At 34.5% G+C, this 19466-nt stretch overlaps 1 long non-coding RNA gene across 2 annotated transcripts in view; it reads left to right on the top strand.

Annotated features, from left to right (window-relative positions):
- Positions 1-19466, top strand: part of LOC146400034 (uncharacterized) — a 198412-nt gene that overhangs the window by 29608 nt on the left and 149338 nt on the right. For both annotated transcript variants that reach the window (XR_014816815.1, XR_014816816.1), the window contains one exon: positions 2921-3059. This is a non-coding gene — a long non-coding RNA (uncharacterized LOC146400034). The remainder of the gene's footprint in view (positions 1-2920; positions 3060-19466) is intronic.

Raw genomic sequence — 19466 nt, 5'->3', positions numbered from 1 at the left:
GAATGCTGGGGTGCATGCATCATTTCGAATTATGGTTTCCTCTGGATATATGCCCAAGAGTAGGATTGCTGGGTCATATGGTAGTTCTATATGTAATTTTTTAAGGAACATCCATACTGTTCTCCATAGAGGTTGTCCCAGCTTACATTCCCACCAACATTATAGGGGGTTCTTTTTCCTCCACTCCCTCTCCAGCATTTATTGTTTGTAGACTTTTTGATGATGGCCATTCTTACTGGTGTGGAGTGATATCTCATTGTAGTTTTGATTGCATTTCTCTAATAATTGACATTGTTGAGCATCTTTTCATGTGCTCTTTGGCCATTGTCTGTCTTCTTTGGAGAAATGTCTATTTAGATCTTCTTCCCATTTTTTGATTGTGTTGTTTGTTTTTTTGATATTAAGCTGCATGAGCTATTTGTATATTTTGGAGATTAATCCCTGGTCAGTCACTTCGTTTGCAAAGATTTCTTCCCTTTCTGTGGGTTGTCTTTTCATTATGTTTATGGTTTCCTTGGCTGTGCAGAAACTTTTAATCTTAAGTCCCATGTGTTGATTTTTGTTTTTACCTTCATTACTCTAGGAGATGGGCCCATTGCTGCTCTTTATGTCAAAGTTTCGGCTGATGTTTTCCACTAAGAGTTTTATAGTGTCAGGTCTTATGTTTTGGTTTTTAATCCATTTTGAATTTATTTTTGCATATAGAATTAGAGAATATTCAATTCCAGTCTTTCACATATAGCTGTCTAGTTTTAACAGGCTGTCTTTTCTCCATTGCATATTCTTGCCTTCCTGTTGTAGATTAATTGCCCATAGGTGCATGGGTCTATTTTTGGGCTTTCTATGCTGTTCCACTGATCAGTATTTCTGCTTTTGTGCCAGTACCATACTGTTTTGATGATTATAGCTTTGTAGTAAAGTCTGAAGTTAGGTAGCCTGATTTCTTCAGTTCTGTTTTTCTTTCTTGGGGTTGCTTTGGCTATTTGGGGTTTTCATGTTTCCATACAAATTGTAACATTTTTTTATTCTAGTTTTGTGAAAAATGTCATTGGTGGTTTGATAGGGATTGTTATGAATCTATAGATTGCTTTGGGTATTATAGTCATTTTGACCATGTTGATTCTTCCATTCCAAGAGCACATGATGTATATTTCCATGTCCTTGTGTCATCTTCTACTTCCTTCATCAGTGTCTTATAGTTTTCAGAGTTTAGGTCTTTTGCCTCTTGGGATAGGTTTATTCCTAGGTATTTTATTCTTTTTGATGCAATGGTAAATGGGATTGTTTCTTTACTTTCTCTTACTGATCTTTTATTGTTGGTATATATGAATGTAAGAGATTTCTGTGTATTAATTTTGTATCTTGCAACTTTACCAAATTCGTTGATGAGCTCTAGCAGTTTTCTGGTAGTATCTTTAGGACTTTCTATGTATAGTATCATGTCATCTGCAAACAGTGACACTTATACTTCTTTTCCAATTTGGATTCCTTTTATTTAATTTTCTTCTCTGGTTGTCATGGCTAAGATTTCCAAAACTATGTTGAATTAAAGTGGTGAGAGTGGACGTCCTTGTCTTGTTTCTGATCTTAACAGGAATGCTTTCAACTTTTCACCATTGAGACTGATGCTAGCTGTGGATTTGTCATATATGGCCTTTATTATGTTGAGGTGTAGATTCCCTCTCTGCTCACTTTTTGGAGAGTTTTTATCAAAAATGAGTGTTGAATTTTGTCAAACACTTTTTCTGCATCTACTGAGATGATCATGTCATTTTTATTCTTCAGTTTGTTGGTATGGTGAATCACATTTGCTTGCCTATTTGAAGAATCCTTGCATTCCTGCCCATTGTCTTTTATTTATTTATGGTCATTTTAGGGCCACACTAAGGGTCGAATCAGAGCTCTAGCTGCCGGCCTATGCCACAGCCACAGCAATGCCAGATCCGAGCCACATGTGTGACCTACACCACAGTTCATGGCAATGCTGGATCCTTAACCCTCTGAGCAAGGCCAGGGATCAAACCCGCATCCTCATGAATACTAGTCAGATTTGTTTCCACTGAGCTGTGATGGGAACTCCCCCCTTTCCCCCCACCCATTGTCTTTTAAAGAAGATGTCACGTTCAATGTATTTGTTAAGAATCTTTTTTTCTTTTTTTGTCTTTTGGTTTTTGTCTTTTTTAGGGCTGTACTCACAGCATATGGAGGTTCCCAAGCTAGGGGTCTAATCAGAGCTGCAGCTGCCAGCCTACACCACAGCCACAGCAACAGCAGATCCGAGCCGCATCTGTGATCTACACCACAGCTCATGGCAATGCTGGATCCTTAACCCACTGAACAAGGCCAGGGGTTGAACCCACAACCTCATGGTTCCTAGTTGGATTTGTTTCCCCTGCGCCATGATGCGAACTCCAAAAATACTTTTAAAGTAAGAATTGATGTGGCTCAATAATTGGTAAAATTTGAATATGGTCTGTGAATTAAATAATAGCATCATGATTAATTTTCTAAGTTTGTTAATTGTGTTGGAGCTATATAGTGTCCTTTTCTAAAGAGATATATACTGAAGTATTAAAGAGATAATGAAGTACAATATCTAAATTTTCTCTCAAATGTTTCTGGAAATTTTTTTTAGGTGTACATATACATACATATAAATAAAGAGTAAGAGAGGATGCAAATGTGGCCAAAAATTAACAATTACTGAATCCAAATGAAGGGTACAAGATACGAGATGTATAATTCTTATAACATTTCTGTAAGTTTGAAATTATGTCAGAACAAAAGATAAAATGTGCCTTGCAATTAAGACTTAAGCAAAAGCAAATATGTATTTATGGCCACCATACTCCCTTCTGAATCCATGTATTTTATTTTTGTATTTTTAAAATAATGAGAAAGCATATCTTCGACTTTTTAGGGCATCTGAAAGCAAGGAGATGGCTGTGGAGACTGCTGATAGTAGCTACAGGAAATGGATTCCCTGAAAGCTTCCTTCCTGTCAGGATTGAAAACAAGTAACCCTGGAGAGCTGCCTCTTCATTTCTGAGCTGGGGAAGGTAGGAGTTTTATTTATTTCTAGTTTTATCTTTCTAGTAAGAAACCAGTTATATGAATGTGCTATCAAATTCATTAATACAAAATTATAATTTTAAGGAATAAATAAGTGGAGCATCTTAAACATACTATACTCTTGTGAGTACTCAAAAATCTTGATTTTTTTTCCTGATAAAATATAAAGGCATTGCATTTAAATTGGGTCTTGCATCTAATGCTCTCAAACACTTTCATTTGGTCATGCACCAATTATTTGACTTCAGAGGTAAGATTAACTGATTATCTCATTTTTTCTTAGCCTTTATTTCATGTGATTTTATGCTTTTCAATAAAAATAATTTTTATACACTTTGATGAATAAATTTAATTTTTATGCCTTTGCAGGACTTTAAAAAATTAAGAAAAAAATTCCCATTGGATTGTAGGTTGTATAATAGGACCATTTTGTTGTTAGCTTGTGTGAATTAAGCCAGGTAAAATGACAGTAATCACTACTAGACAAATTGGCAAAAATGATGTGTAGAGGATTGAAACAACTTTTACAAAGGAAAATAATTTCTCCTTGAGTTTACACTATAATCTGTGGCTTCAAGTAGTAGAATTCTAATAAGGCTTACAAAGTCTCTTAATTATAGTGAGTATATAATTAAACATTATATAGACATCATTAGTCATTCCTAGCATTTGTTTATTCTAAGCTGCAATTTAAAGCAATTTTTTTCAGAGTTCCCATTGTGGCTCAGTGGTTAGCGAGTCTGACTAGGAACCATGAGGTTGTGAGTTCGATCCCTGGCCTTGCTCAGTGGGTTAGGGATCCAGTGTTGCTGTGAGCTGTGGGGTAGGTAGCAGACGTGGCTTGGATCCCGCGTTGCTGTGATTCTGGCGTAGGCTGGCAGCAACAGCTCTGACTAGACCCCTAACCTGGAAACCTCCATATGCCGTGGGTATGGCCCTAGAAAAGACAAACAAAACAAAACAATTTTTTTCCATTTGAAAGTTCCAGAATCCAACGTGTTTTCTAATTGCCAGTGACAATATTTTGATACACACCTATTACTATTCATGTTGCAAGAAACCTCAAAAGTCTACTTTGTGTACCAAGGAAAGAATTGATTCCTCGTATCTCTCTGGATATAGGTCTTCAGGGTTCAGTCTTGCCCATATCTCTGTGACTATTTACTTTCCCTGGACTACTCCAGACTTTCTTTTGAATATTGAAACCTAAATTCCTATTTTTTTATCCTCCTGTGTCCTCTGAGTAGCCATTATTCTATTGTATGTAACCTTGTTTCTCCCCACCATCATTTCATCCATCTTTTTAAACAGGGTTTTCATCTTACCTCCATGAAAGAAGAAACAACCAACTCTGGAAATATTTTCTATTATTTCTCCATAATGGCAGGTCAGACAGAATTAGGAATTTCAAAAACAGGTTGTGTAATGAAAAAGTAATAAAGAAAAGGTTCCATGGTGCCTTAGGCCAGTATCATTGAAGCCATAAATATTTTTTAATTCTATCCCCCTCTTCAACCTCTTCCTAGCTAATAATCTTTCTAACATTCCTATATTTAATATTTTGATCAATACTGTAGTCAGCATCAGTGCCTAACTGGGGCTTTACGCAGTGCTTATTTAGCTTCTTAATGTCAGCTTTTTTTGAAGAATTAAAATAAAGAGGCAAATTTTATTTAAATAATTATTAAAAATAAGTGGTATTAGCTGAACCACGTAGCTGTTGCTATTTGTGATGGACTTTTTTGATTTAATAAAGATTTATTTTTCAAAATGTTCAGTTGGTGGGACCTTTTCATGAATTCACCAGCAGCTGGGGCATCTCCACTCTTGGTGTTTCTAGTATAAATAACTTGAACTCTGTGCTTTGAAACCAGTTTAATAAGTCCTTTGCTCAGGAGCTCCTGAGGGGCAGCCCTGGCCAGGGAACCACGTATCTTCAGTCTCTGAGAGATGACAGCTGGGGTTATAAGCTTATAGTTGGGAACTTGTTTACAGAGTTTGTCATATGTCACTTTGTCAGTCAAGACTAGGTTATTGAGCTTATCCCAAACTTTGCCTTTGGACCACTTCTTTTTGGCCTTGCCCCCAGATTTGTTCATGGGGTCTTTGTCTTTCTTGGCTGACTTTGTCATCCTTGAGCGACATACCAAACCTGGGAGAGCAAATGCTAGGACTTCTGCCTAACTCAGATGTTGGACAAAGAGGCATGGTGGACTTTTTATATCTGAATTTGTTTAAATTTCGAATCTGTGTGTGTGTGGTGCTGTTTACAGTTTCATACACATGTATTATGTAACTTATAAGTACCATAACTTATAAACACCATATATTCCTCTAATTAGGTTCTCTTTCATTTCATGCTTGCTGAACTATTTAGTGAGACTTGGGTATTCTTCATCTTCAGTTTCTTGTAAACACCTCTGCCACATAGTGGACTGTATGAAATCAGTCAGGTTAGCTCAGTAGGTGTGTGGTCAAGCACAAATGCTCAAATATCACATTGAGTGAACCTACAAGTAGATTTGGAGATGGTTGTAAATCCTGTATTTATATGTTAACCTCTACTAAGGTACATTGAGTAGACAGCCTGGGTGAAATGTATTGTACTCTGAGATCTCCACAGAGAGAGAGAGAAAAATGGCTTCTGCACTTTAAGTAGCTGTCCGGGGTAGCTCTATTTAAATGAGCTGTGAATAAGGTCCCATAAGAAGTTTAAGGAAATAACAATCTTAGAACCAGGAGTCAAATGCTTGAAGAAGAAGCTCTGACCCGTGGGCTTTGGCATTGCCAGCGGCATATGACGGGACTCTATGGAAAGTTGGGAATATCTGGGAAGCCAGCTGGAAAACTTCTGCTTGAAGAGCTAGCCCTGGGGTCATATTTTTATCACAGGTGTAATGAAATATAAATATGTTACTATTACCAACTTAATAACAATCGTTAGTTGAAATTATCATCTGATTTAAATGTTTTGTTTTATCTTTATAACTAAACATAGGTTGTTCTAAATGCTGTTGCCTATTCATAATCTGAGATTAATTATCATTAAAAGTGCTAGGAATGGAATCTTTGTGATATTTGCTGCACTAGTTCTAGCTTTAATTTTGGATATCTTATTTTCAGAAAAATTGGAGAAGTTCAGAGATGAATTAAAGAAACAAAACTACTTTGTCAGCCTATGAAGAAAATTGAATTGAATTGACATTATTTTAATCTGGAGAAAATTACTTAATTTATTTTAAATCATTATCTTCCATTATAGCTGTTAGTAATATTGGAAGAGTTTTATAATTTGGGGGCACATTAGCAGGTACAGTCCCAAAGCAATGTATAACCTCATTTCTTGTCATAGTTTGCACACCAAAACCAATCTTGAATTAGACTGAAGTTTTGCTTTGGAGTTTAGTATTTAAATTTAGGCCATTTGTTTCCTCTAAAATTCCATTTATTTATTTTAAAGTTACCTTTCCTGATGTAATTTTAGGAAAATTAGGGCTCACCTAGAACTTTATTAAAATTTCAGAGGGAGAGAAACCTTTTAACATGGAGGATGGAGCTGGACAGGAAACAATTGCCTTCCACCTCTTGAGTTTCAGCTTCTGGCCCTTTGATCACTGGGATGATCTATGTAGCATCCTTAGGTTCCCTGGATTCCAACTTTGCTCTGGTTCTCTAATTCCTAACTTACTTTTGGCCTTTGTTCATGTTTTCTCTTTGATTCATGACTTGGCTTTTGTGGTGATTTGTCCCAGTTGGACACACCTGAACATTCTGATGTGAGTTTGGAAGCAAAAATATCAATGGAGAAATAGTCTATTGATTTGTAAAAAGATAGTTGCTACTATTTATATAGCGTTTTTCCCCCTTTTGGCTGCACCTATGGCATGTGGAAGTTCCCAGGCCAGAGATAAAATCTGAGCCACAGCTGTGACCTGTGCCACAACTGCAGCAATGCTGGATCCTTAACTCATTGCACCTGGCCAGGGATCAAACCAGCACTGCCACAGAGACAAACTAGATCATGAACCCACTGTGCCACACTGGGAACTCTTATATAGCTTTCGTTTTTAAGTATTATAACAAATACTTTCTTTTCACAAAGATTATATACACATTGATAGAAATTTTAGAAAATACATTTAATTTCAAAGCAAACTATAAGTTTATGTCACATTGAGAAAAACAGGTGATTAGGACTAAAAACCATTTTTTTCGGTGTATAAGCACAATTTTTAAACAAAAATAAAATCACTTTATTTTTTCACTTAAGATCAAATGCCATTTCCACATGTCATTATATTTTCTTACAACATCATTTTTCAGTGGCTGCAGAATAATGTTCTGTGAATATATGTCATTGATTAGCTCTTTACTTTGGACAAATACAGATTTTAAATATTTTTCTATTTTAATAATATTGAATGAATTTCTTTGTGTATATAGATTTGGTAGACCCATGATATTTCCATAAGCTATAGTTCTAAAATTTAGTATTTTTGAGGTCTGCATTCAGAGGTAGACATATAGCATTAGTAATATTTCCAAAATGCAGAGTAAACTTAGAAATTTTGAATCTTTTGTGAGCAAGACTCTTCTGTTTTGACAAACTTTGATTATAATCAAAATGAGCAGTAAACTTACTACATGGTTTCTTTTTCTATTTAGCATGCAAGTCATGGTTCTGATTTTTATTGTTTCATGCCTTCTTCTTTGGTTTGGTCTTTGATTACTTTTGGATTATTGTTTGTTTGTGGTTCAAAAAATGAAAATTCTTGAGGCAGGGTCTTTTTCTTTGCCAAAATCTGGTGCAAAATTGATGATATATGAAACAGTAGACCCTGTGAAATATCATGTTGTTTTATATGGAAAATATTCGTAATGAGTTTCATTTGATGATTTTCTTATAAAAAGTTTACTAAAACTTTCTCAAGCATATCTGGAATTGAAATAAAAACAAAAATCTAGCATGTAGAGTTGGTAATAGTTGGTATAGACTTGTTCAACTGTCCCATAAAGATACCCGATAAAATCCAGCTTCTAGAAAGGTAACAGGTAAAATTATTCTATGGCAAATGTACTGTGCTAGCTCTTGGTGCTAACTCATAAATATTTCCATCCACATACACTTTCCAATGCATAGTTTTCCAGTTGCAGTTAAACTTCATGATATTGAATATTTGAGGATTTTAAGTAATTTTGCCTATACACAATTAAAATTTTGAAAATGGTATCCTTAATTTATTATAATAAATTCTTCTTACAGAAATGTGCTTTCAGAACTTAGGTATCACTCTACAGTAGGCTATATTCCATATCTGAAGACCTCCACATTAATGAATTGGTAGGTATATTACATCCTTCCACAGATTAAACCCTTAGGGGGACATTTTAGACACAGTGGTTCTGGTAACAGATACTAATAAATTCACTAAAACCAAAGAATGTGATGATCTCAACCTTAAAACAGCAAAAGCTCAGATGCTTTATTCCAAAGAAATACATGCATTTTAACTTTCCGAGTTTCCTGTGGCAACTCAGTTTTTATGGTTCTAGTCCTCAAACAACTAGTCATTGTATGAAAGTCGTCTGCTTATCTTCTTTTGTAGTTGTAATTGGTATTCATTATTACTTATTTTAAAATATTTATAGCATGTTAAAAATTCATATTTGTTGAGTGACTACTATAGTACAGCATTGATCATAGATACTTAATCTTCATAATCCTTAAAAAACCCTATGAGCAAATTAATGTTGTTTCTGTATTACACATAAGAAAATGGAGTGTCAGAGAGGTTGAGTAACGTTACCAATGGCACCCAGCCTAGAAGCAGCAGATCCAGGGTTAAGATTTAGTTTTAGACGTTTTGGATGAAATAAGTTTTAATTAGATTCCTGAGAGTAGGTTATTATCTGAAAACAAAATAGCAAAAATAGAGTACTAGTAAATATCATTTTATCTCATTGTATCTTATATTGTTTCCAAATATTTATTTTTTGTTTGTAAGAGAACTATAACTACTGTTCCTATATGTTCTGTTGGTGCTGAGAAAATCTAAATTTGGAAACAAGAATCAGATTTATAAAGTTAACTGAAAAGTTAAAAATCCTTTCTGGCTATGCCAGTAGTCATTTCAAATAAGTATTTCATATTCCTTCAATAATGTTTTAATGACTATACCATTCTATTCTTTCTTAAAGTTTAGTACCATTTGCTTTCCATTAGAAAATCGTTTTAAATTAAGAGCCTCTTTAGGATGAAGTCCATAAACTGTGAGAAGTGAATAATGAGAGAATTTTTTTTTTTTTGTATTTCACCAACCTGACCTATATCAAGTTTCTAGATACATGAAAATTAAAGTATATATTACCCAATGTTTTGTATTTCTTTGCTGTCCTCTTCTGTAATAGCACAACTCTTAACCCAGTGTAGAGAATATACTCTTTTAGCCTCTCCCAAGGCGCTTATGTCTCCTGAAGTGAGTCCAGTAATAGAAGGTAATTTACTTCTATTTGAAGCCAGAGTAAAAGCTCATCAGGCCAGGATAACTGAAGCTATTTGACAGCCCTATTCAAAAGGAACCAGAAAAGAAAGAAGTCTCTGTGACAAAGCTCAGGTGAATTCCTGCTGCCTGGAACATAGGACCTTATAAATTGTTTTAAGTGTTGAATTTATATCGTTTTATTTTCTACAAACAAAATTTGGTGTTTTTGCCCACAGAAGTCTCAAAGTGCCAAAATGAACTGATGCCAGTGGAAAATTCAGCTAGTGACTAGTGGAAGATTAATCATTGAGGAAATGAGTAGTAGCCTTGGTTTAATGCATTGGAGTTTAAGAAGACAGGCAGCGTTTTTGAGCAGGCATTTCTAGCAGACAGCATTTTGCTCTTTCTTAGTTATATGGTAGACGAGAAAGAAAATAGGATTTGGAATATGAAGATCTGAGCTTTAAAAAGGGAGAATGAATGACAGGGAGCAAATGTTTCTTGAGGACTTTGGTAAGTGACGGGCACTGGGTTAAGGGCCTTTTCATTTTATCTTATTAAGTCCTCTCAACAGTGGGGCTCAGTGAGTTTAAGAGATTTGACCTAGGTCAAAGCTAGAAGGCTACAGAAGTAGAACATAACTATATGTTAATCTAAACCTGGAACTCATTTTATTCCCACTCTTATTATTTAAATATGGTTATAATCATATTCAGTTTATCGTGGAGAAAGATAAAATCCATTTGTTTTTCCTAAAGTGTCATCTGCATGTCACCTGCATCAGAACCATTTGTCAAAAAAAGAATTATTTGGAAATCCCCAGTCCCATTCCAGACGCGTGGAGCCAGAATCTTGGAGAAGGGCCTGAGATATGGCAATTATATATAACAAGTCCCATGGCACACTTTATTATGTACATTAAAATCTGAGAGCTGATGCTTTAGAAGAGGGTATGAAAGGCTGGAAAAACATAAATTTAAAATGATACTTGCACTATTTTACCTTTTAAAGTTATTTGAAACTGAGAATAACACACAAATTCCTGAGAACTGGAAGCTATTTGAATATAAACCAACAGCCTCAGCTCCATAAAGGAAGCCTGAGGGAATACATAGATATTTGCTAATAGGCACAGACAGCCAAAAGCAGGACAAGGAATCTATTGCCCAGGATCAGCAGAATTCTTGTGTTTTATTCTGGAGCCTGAAAAACTGTCGAGTGTATATTGTATTTTTCACATTTGGGGGTATAGACATACCTATTTGGATTTTGTTTTGTAACTGACTGATCAACAAATAAATGCAAATGAAATCATGGAATGGTAGAAAGATTCTGAACTTTTGAGAACTACAGATAAGGGACTGCATGTTTACTGGTTAGATGACGTAATTAAACTTTTGTGGTCTCAGATTCGATCACTTTAAAATGAAATAATAACTAATACCTTGATATGTTGCCATGAAGATTAGTGATGAAAAATGTAAAGCATGTTACACAGAGCCTAGGACAAAGAAAATAGTTAATAGTAACGTATTATATCATCATCATTGTTAGTTACATTCATTAAATAGAGGATAAATAGAAGTGAAATATGTTCATAACATGTATGATATTTAAGAAAGCCAATACATTCTATAAATAATGCTTTCATCATGTATCTTGAAACATTACTGAGAATTTTAATATAGTACCTTAATATTGTTGAAACTTCTTAGAGTTTTGTTCCATATAATATTTCATATTTCTGATAAATAGAACAAAAATCCTGCCATGTTTCATGGCTACAGTTTTAGCATCTAGCTCTTTATTTTTTTTTATGGCCACATCTGTAGCATAAGGAAGTTCCTGGGCCAGGGATTGAATCTAAGCCACAGTTTTACAATGCCAGATCCTTTAACCCACTGTGCCAGGCCAGGGATTGGACCTGTGTCTTTACCGCTACCCAAGCTGCTGCAGTTGGATTCTTAATCTACTGTACCACGGTGGAAACTCTGCATCTAGCTTTTTAAGTTTTGCTCTGAATATCAAAAGACAATTTAAACTCCAGAAATGTTAGTTTGGTAGCTGAAGTTGATCTATGAGATACATGATTGACATATTTTAGTCACTCTTTTTCTTAAAATAACTTGAAAGTTTTATCTATATAACTTTAAAAAAATAGAGTATTTTAACTTGGTGGTATCTGTATTTAAGTATTAGATCTCTACAACTTTTCCTGTATGTTGCATACCATTTTTACCAGGGAAAATACATTTTAAGTTGGTTAATAAAATATCTACAGCATTTAAGAAATTGTCATGTCAGTTAGCGCCCCATGAAATAAAAATGTGGATATGTTTTTGTTTGTTGAAGTTCTGATGTTTCTGGGAGGCCTTTTAAAAAGGTGTACTTAAACATTTATTTAGGTGGGGAAGGAAAATAGTAGGAAAAAATTTTATTCATAAAGCCTTGTTTATTCAGGCTTTTTACATTTGAGTATCTTTTTGAATGGAATAATTGTTGGGAGAATGACTGCAAAAATCAGGAACTCTCTGCCACTTCTCCCATGGAAATAGATATGGAGAACTATGTATCTATAGGACTAGCTTTAAAAAAGTCTGGCTATGTTAGCGTTTCACCCATAGAACTATTCATATTGGAGTCTTCCAGCAGTAGTTGTATGTAGCTGACTACTCTTTCCCATCAGCTAGAAATTTATTCTTGTGTTTTGGTACTGATATTTATAAGCCCAACAGTCCTTGAGAAACTGAAAAACTTTAATCTACCTATTTGTGAAAATTTATAGTGTTATAGTCTTTTTAACCCTTATCATACTTCAGATTTCTTAAAAATGAATAAAAACGTGTAAAAATATTTTTTAAAGTTCATTATAATTTCTCTTTGATTAAGGAGTTAGTTTCTAAATACATGGAGTTAAAAATTCTTTTTGTTCTTAGTTTCTAAATTGTATTCTAGTTGCAAAGTAAGATTTTACGTGTCACATTTTTTTCAACTTTGGAGAATTGCTTTATGGCCTTAGACATCATTAATTTGATAAATATTCCATGTGTGCTTGAGAAAAAGGTATACTCTAATATTTGGGTCCATTCATTCAATATTATTTAGTTATGTCGTTGAAATTTTCTATAGTAATCCGATTCTTTATCCGTTCAGTTTATAGATAGTTGGAAGAGATACGTTAAAATCTCTCATTATGCTGGTGAAATGGTTTAATTCTTCCTTTAGTACTGTTTTTCTATAGTGTCAATTTTTATCAATTTGCTATATTATCTACATTTTTTTGCTGTCTTATCAATTTAAAAAATAATTTTCTAGAAATACAGTTCACATATCGTAAAATTCACCCATTTAAAGTATACAATTCAGTGGTTTTTTTTTAGTATATTCATAGATACATGTGACTATTACCACTGTACATTTTAGAACATTTTCATCATCTCAAAAAGACATCCCATACCCTTCAGCTATCACCTACCTGTTCCTCATACCCTTCTTTCTTGTCCTAAGAGCTACTAACTTACTTTTTATTTCTATGAGATTTCCTATTCCGAACTTTTGTGTGAATGAAATCAAATAATGTGTGGACTTTTATGAAGGCTTTTTTTCACTTAGCATGTTTTATAGATTTATTAATGTTGTAGCACACACCAGTATTCATGCCTTTTTGTAGATGAATAATATTCCATTGACTGAATTTATCACATTTTGTTTATCCATTTGTCCACTGATGAACATAGGGGTTGTTTCTAACCTTTTAGCTGTTATGAATAATGCTTCTGTAAACACTAATGTATAATTTTTTTTGTGGATATATGTTTGTATTTATTGGGCTTATACTTAGGAGTAAAACTGCTGGGCCATATAATTATTCTATGTTTAATTGTTTGAGGAAATTCTAGATGGTTTTCCAAAATAGTTGCACATTTTGCAGTCTTACTACCCAGGTATAAGGATTCCAGTTTCTTCATGTCTTCAATGACACTGTTATTATATAATGTTTTGATTTTTGACATTCTAATGGGTATGAAATGGTATCTCATTGTGGTTTTGATTGGCATTTTTCTTCTTTCTTTTTTGCTTTTTAGGACTGAACTTGCAGCATATGGAGGGGCTCCCAGGCTAGGGGTCCAGTTGGAGCTACAGATGCTGGCCTATGCCACAACCACAGACCTACTCCCACGGCTCACAGCAATGCCAGATCTGTAACCCACTGAGCGAGGCCAGGGATTGAACCCATAATCTCATGGTTCCTAGTCAGATTCCTTTCTGCTGTGCCACGATGAGAACTCTGTTGATTTATACTTTTCTGACAAAAAATGATGTTGATCATCTATTGATGGGCATTTTGACCGTTTTCTTATCCAATCCTTGACCTCTTGCTTAAATTAGGTTGTTTTTATTGAGTTATAAGTTTTTTTGTTTTTTTAGTGCATTCTAGATATGCGTCCTTTAGCAGATATCTGATTTGCATTCATACACAGGTATATATTTACAATTCTATGGAATTTTTACTTTCTTTTTGATGTTCTTTGAAGCACACAGATTTTTACTTTTGATCAAGTCCATTTTATCTGTTAAGCTCATTTTTTGATATCAAATCTAAAAATCCATTGCAAAATCCGAGGTCATGAAGCCTTATCCCATGCTTTCTTGTAAAAGTTTTATAGTATTAGCTCTTATATTTATGCTTTTGATCTCTAATGAGTTAATTTTTGTGAATGTGTGAGGTAAGGGTTCAACTTCATTCTTTTGAATGTGGCTTCAGTTGTTCTGGCACCATTTCACGAAAAGACTATTCTTTATCCATTGAATTATCTGGCACCTTTGTCAGAAGTCTGTTGAGTATGGTTACATGGTTTCATATAAGTACTCTTAGTTTCATGTTATCTCAGTTGTGTTTTATCTCAGTTACATCAGTTATCTCCACTGATTTATATGTCTGTCCTTATGCCAGTCCCACATTGTCTCAATTATTATTGCTTTGTAGGTAAATTTTTTCAGAAAGTGTTGAGTTTTTTTACTTTGTTATTCTCTATTCTAGGCCCTTGCAATTCCATATGAATTTTAGAATCAGCTTGTCAAGTTGTACAAAAAAATCAACTGGGATTCCAGTTGCATTGAATCTGTAGATTTCTTTGGGGAATTTTGCCATCTTAACAAAATTAAATCTTCTGATCTATGAACATTGGATGTTTTCCATTTATTTTGATCATCTTCAATTTCTTTCAACAATATTTTTTACTTTCCGGAGTATTCTTCTTGAGTCAGTTTTGTTGTTAGTTTGTGACTTTCCAGGAATTTGTCCACTTCCTCTACCTAATGCTTTGGCATATAGTTGCTTATAGTATTCCTTTATAAATCTTTTTATTTCTCTAATGTCAGCAATGATGTCCTTTCTTCCACTACTGATTCTAGTAACTTGAGTATTCATTTTTTTTTCTTAGATCTATGTAGCTAGACATTTTCCAACTTTATTGATCTTTTCAAAGAGCTAGATTTTGGAGATCCTGTCGTGGCTCAGTGGTTAACGAATCTGACTAGGAACCATGAGGTTGTGGGTTCGATCCCTGGCCTTGCTCAATGGATTAAGGATCCAGCATTGCTGTGAGCTGTGGTGTAGGTCACAGATGTGGCTTGGATCCCACATTGCTGTGGCTATGGTGTAGGCTGGCTACAGCTCCAATTAGACCCCTAATCTGGGCACTTCCATATGCTGTGGGTGTGGCCCTAGAAAAGACCAAAAAAAAAAAAGAGCTAGCTTTTAGTTTCATTGAAGTCTCTATTATTTTTCTAGTCTCTATTTTATTTGTTTCTGTTCTAATTTTATTATTTCCTTCTTTCTGCTTGCTTTAGGTTTAGTTTGCTCTTCTTTTTAAGTGTTTTGAGGAAGACTAGGTTATTGATTTGTAATCTATTAATATAGAGCTTTGTAGTTATAAATTTCCCTCTATATTTTGCTGTTTTCTTCTTAGCATGCTTTCTGATTTCCCCTTTGGTTTCTTCTTTGACAAGTTTGTTATTTAGGAGTATACTGTTTTATTTCCACATATTTGTGATTTTCCAAAATATTTTTTTCTGCTGTTTCACTCCATTGTGGTCAGAGAACATACATTGTATTGTTTCATTCTTTTCAAATTACTGAGATTTGCTTTGTGGCCTAGCATATGGTCTATCCTGGAGAATGTTCCATGTGTAGTTCAGAAGAATGGATATTCTGTTGTTGTTGTGTTGAATGTTCTAGGGATGTCTGTTGGTTTAGAATTTTATTCAAGTCTCCCATTTCTTGTTGATCTTATGTATAGCTGTTCTGTCCAGTACTGATAGTGGGTTATTGAGGTTTCTGATTGTTATTGTTGAATTGTCATTTTTTATTGCTATTTGCTTCATGTATTTTGGTGTTGTGTTATTAGATGTGTGAGTGAAAAATATTGCCTGCCAGTTCAGCAAAGGATGTTGCAGCCATCGAACCACTCTAGCCACCCTGGACAGTGAACCCTTAGTTGGCTCTGGATGGAGACAAATGGGCTGCCCACTGCCAAGCCCTCAGTCATCCCCAGCTGTGCACCTTGAGGGATTCAGGATGGAGAAAAATGGATACTGGCCCCAGATAGCTGAGGTGCAAATCAAAGGAGTGATTTCAGTGAGTGCAAACTCTTGCATATTTACATACATAGAAAAATGCTAAATTCCTTACCTTGAAATATCTGATTTTCTTTAATTAGCACTAATCTTTTGATTGCTATTTGGCCTTTGTTGCAAAAACTCCTATTTATCCTAGCTCCTCCCTGACCTCTTCTGAGCTGTTTCTCAGTCCTTTCTGAGAGACTTTGTCCTGAGCTCAAGTCCTCAGTTTTGTCTGCAAAATAGAGTATGACTGTTAACTTTCAGCTTGTACATTTTATTTTAGTTAACAGATGCATATATATGCTATTGACTTTGTGTCATGAACCAACATATAACATTAATCCAAAGTTATTCAAGAGTTTTTAAAGAGAAAAATACTAATGGAACTCTAGTTATTTTTTTTTTAAAGATGCCGTCAGTTATAAGAAAAAAGGATTTACTGGTGAGAAAAAGAAGATATAGTATTTAATGTTCATGCTGATTTTATAACTGGCATTTATCTACTTCGTTGTAATGAATCACCCTGAGGTATATTCCCCACCTTTGACAATACCTGGTTTTTCAGACAAACATGAATAAATCTCCAAGGGCTGTGTTCTTTCTTAAAAATGCAAACTAAATATTTTAAAATTAAGCAAAATCAATCCAATATTAATTTCACATCTCAAACATACCTTGCTTGTTCAGCTACACTTTAGAGTCAAGGCTGGTAGGAAAATATCCTGTATAAAACTATAAAACTATCAATTTATTTGAAAAGGTTAACTCCTCACTTGACTTCCTACCATTTTGGATGAGGTTTTTTTTTTTTTTTTTTTTTTTTTTCTGTCTACAGTGTGTACAGTTTAGGCTGATTCTTTTTGGCATAATCACAAAGCTGAAATGTGTGCTGGGGGAATGGGCCAAACCTCTATGAACCAGTCATGTTTTTGATGAATATTTTATAGAACTACTCAGTTTACTCAGTTGAGAGTAACTGGAGTTAAATCATGCTTAGAGAAGGTTTCTTCTTTGTTCTTCATTCTGCCTCTTAGTTCAGAGGGGCCATTACCCTACTACAAAGAAATGCCAGGCATTCTTTGGAAATAAAAAATGATGCTGAGTTGTGAGTTTGTGTATTTGTTTTAGCATTTAATACAGTGAATGGATTTAAAGATATAAATAAATAAGCATTTTAAGAATTGAGGGAGGAGTTCCTGTCATGGCTCAGTGGTTAACGAATCTAACTGGGAACCATGAGGTTGGGGGTTTGGTCCCTGGCCTTGCTCAGTGGGTTAAGGATCCAGTGTTGCCATGAGCTGTGGTGTAGGTTGCAGATTCAGCTCGGATCCTGCATTGCTGTGCCTCTGGCATAGGCTGGTTGCTGCAGCTCTGATTCGACCCCTAGCCTGGGGACCTCCATATGCCACAGGAGCAGCCCAAGAAATGGCAGAAAGACCAAAAAAAAAAAAAAAAAAAAAAAAAAAGTGAAAGGTGGTGACCAAAGTATATTGCTTAGCTCAAAACAACTAAATATTACTAAGAAAAAGGAATTTGTGGTTCTTTGACATTCTAACTCCAGCAGGTAGAGATTAAGCTTGTAATAAGGAGTTATGTACATTAGGTTAGTTGCTCAGTAATAAGCAAGCAAACCCTGGAAAGAAAATCTTAAATCTAGCATGAATTTCCATTAGATATAACCATTGGAGTATAAACCACCTTAGTTTTGTAATTTAGGAATTTAACCTCATAACTCTATTTAATTCTAGTAGGAGATTTTTATCTTAGCCTCAAATACTTTATGCTGTAATTAGTATTGCAGTGCTTAGTATTTTTAATCTTCAATGGAAATAATTACTAATTATATTCTAAAGTATTCTTCCTATATTTCCCTGAAGAACATATTTATAATATAATCAATTTATTACACGTGCAACTTGACATAAAAAAGCACAGGATAAACTAGTATTAATCACTAGATAGCTATGTATTGATAAAATTTTTAATAACTATATATTGATATAAATCAATTTTGGTCCTAAAATGGGTCATATAATTTGCTTTTTTATATTCACTCATATATATGCGTATAGGCTGCCACTTTGAGCAGTGTATACAAATCTCAGAGTCTAAAAGGAGCATTACTGGGTTGCTATTTGATGAATAAAAAATAAACAGTCCTGTTAAGAGATATTGTATCTTGACTCTCTTCAGAGTTGGGTTTTATCAATTGATAAAAATTACTGTGGTTGTATGAAGTATTTAGTATTATTCAGTGCAGTACATAAAATGTGAAACAAAGTTAGTTCTCTTCTCTGCTAACTCATTAAACCTTGTTTAAGTTTTTATTTTATTTTGTCTTTCTTTTAAATTATTGAACAATGCTATGAAATGGATCAATATGTTAAGAACTATAAATGTGACATATAAGCCTTAAGAATCAATAGTACTATTGTTCATATAAGGGAAAAGAATTTGAATTTATGGATACATTGATACTTAGATTACACATGTTTCACTTTATTTTATTTATTTTTGTTTCTTATTTTTCTTGACTTGAGGTTATATGTTCATTAAAAAAATACAGAAAAGATAAACAATAATAACAAAATAAAAATTATCCATAGCCCATCACCGTCCAAACCCAATGATTGTTAAGATTCTGACATACTCCTTTTTGTGGGTTTTTTAAATATAAAGTTCTAGTTGGAGTTCCCGTCGTGGAGCAGTGGTTAACGAATCCGACTAGGAACCATGAGGTTGCGGGTTCGGTCCCTGCCCTTGCTCAGTGGGTTAAGGGTCCGGCGTTGCCGTGAGCTGTGGTGTAGGTCTCAGACGCGGCTCGGATCCCTCGTTGCTGTGGGTCTGGCGTAGGCCAGTGGCTACAGCTCTGATTCAACCCCTAGCCTGGGAACCTCCATATGCCGTGGGAGCGGCCCAAGAAATAGCAAAAAAAAGACAAAAAAAAAAAAAATAAAGTTCTAGTTTTGTGTCTGTGTAATTTAGAATCCTAATGATTCACTTTATTTTGATATGCATTTTTCCAAATATTTTATCTTTAATAGGTATGTACCATACTCTTGCCTGTTTCTTCCTTCCCTGCCTTCCACCTTCCCTCTCTTTCTTCCTTTCTTTCTTTTCTTCCTTTCCTTCTTTCTTTCTTCCTTTGTTTCTTCCTTCCTTCCTTCCTTCCTTTCCTTCTTTCCTTCTTTCCTTCTTCCCTTCTTTCTTTCTTCCCTTCTTTCTTTCTTTCTTTCTGCACAATCACCTTCGTGTATAAAATATTTCAATTTTTAGTTGAATTCAGGA

Source organism: Sus scrofa, chromosome 9 (genome assembly GCF_054392235.1).
Source record: "Sus scrofa isolate SSC_HxYL_T2T_F1_AM1 chromosome 9, Sscrofa_HxYL_maternal_Yorkshire_Landrace_v2.0, whole genome shotgun sequence".
Classification (NCBI taxonomy): domain Eukaryota; kingdom Metazoa; phylum Chordata; class Mammalia; order Artiodactyla; family Suidae; genus Sus; species Sus scrofa.
Note: the sequence above shows the minus strand (reverse complement) of the source record. Positions and strands in the feature narration are given on the sequence as shown.